Source organism: Austrofundulus limnaeus, unplaced genomic scaffold (assembly GCF_001266775.1).
Source record: "Austrofundulus limnaeus strain Quisiro unplaced genomic scaffold, Austrofundulus_limnaeus-1.0 Scaffold34, whole genome shotgun sequence".
NCBI classification, from domain to species: Eukaryota; Metazoa; Chordata; class Actinopteri; order Cyprinodontiformes; family Rivulidae; genus Austrofundulus; species Austrofundulus limnaeus.
In genome coordinates this window covers 405,831-406,940 of record NW_013952436.1, presented here as the reverse complement: position 1 = coordinate 406,940, position 1,110 = coordinate 405,831, and the positions used below count along the sequence as shown (strand labels likewise).

Here is a 1,110-nt window from a genome sequence, read left to right as displayed (position 1 = left end):
GTCGGTGCAAGCGCAAAGGCTAACAGGCTAAGCTGAGGTTCTTCTTCCATGAAACAGCTCTGTTGTCCTCCATCCATATTTTCAGTTGCAGGCTGAGTCATTTTTATGTTCTCCTCTCTGTCAACGCTCTCTGGTTTCATTTAAGAGTCGATCATCAGATATTGTCCAAGATTAACCTTCAGGGTGGATATAGCTCGCTAGCAGCCTTGCACCGAGGACCTATCCACGTCATCATTTACCCAGAATGCTTTGCGTGTAAATAAAATGGCCCCGTTCGTGTAATATATTTTTAAACTTTTAGTTTAAAAATTATAAAAACTAAACAGCCTACAGTATTTTTACAGACTTTGTTTTACAATTAAAATATAGGTTTATCAAATAAAGTCTAATGTTACAACTAATCGGGGATCCCTTTAAGATCGAATTAAGGAGGCAAACATCCAAATGAGACTTTTTAAGTAGGGTTATCATCAGCAGATTCTGTCGTGACTGAATTGTGCAAYGCTGCTCTGAGCGTTCGCTTGTTTTTSGCTCCTGTTTCGTTATTTCTACCAATCTCAACAAACCATGCTGACGTYRGGTATTTAATCTTTCATTTCTGTCAACGCATTTTAAAGAGCCACTTTATTGGAAACAGGATCAAATTCAATCACTCAAGTTTTCTCTGTGACCCCTTGAACACGTAAGCTTATGTAAAAAAAACGCTAATTTTTCTGCCTTTATCCCAAATTTGCTGATAATCTGAAACATTGAAGTATGTTTTTTTTTCCGCTAGCCATTGTCTTCATCACTTGACAAATTTTGCACACTGTCATTGGTTGAGGGGATTAGTTTACAAAACAGATGTCCACATGTTTTTTTTAAAGTGTGTTTTACCCCCCTGTGAAAAGATAACTCCGCCCCAAGGCGAAATTTGAAAAATGCATCAAAGTGGGTGGGGGAGGGGGGTTAGAGAGCGGAAGTGTGGCCAGGAAAAGAGAACGTGACAGCTAGCATTAGCATAATTGATGCTACATGGAAAGTGACCACAGTATCGCTGATAGTTACATCTCTGAACGTCTGAGGTGGAGGATTTTCACCCCACACCAGCCTCGGACAGAGGAGGAGGAG

At 40.1% G+C, this 1,110-nt stretch overlaps 1 protein-coding gene across 1 annotated transcript in view; it reads right to left on the bottom strand.

The window, feature by feature from the left end:
• Positions 1-1,110, bottom strand: part of nsdhl (NAD(P) dependent 3-beta-hydroxysteroid dehydrogenase NSDHL) — an 8,384-nt gene that overhangs the window by 4,860 nt on the left and 2,414 nt on the right. The gene's annotated exons all lie outside the window — the stretch shown is intronic.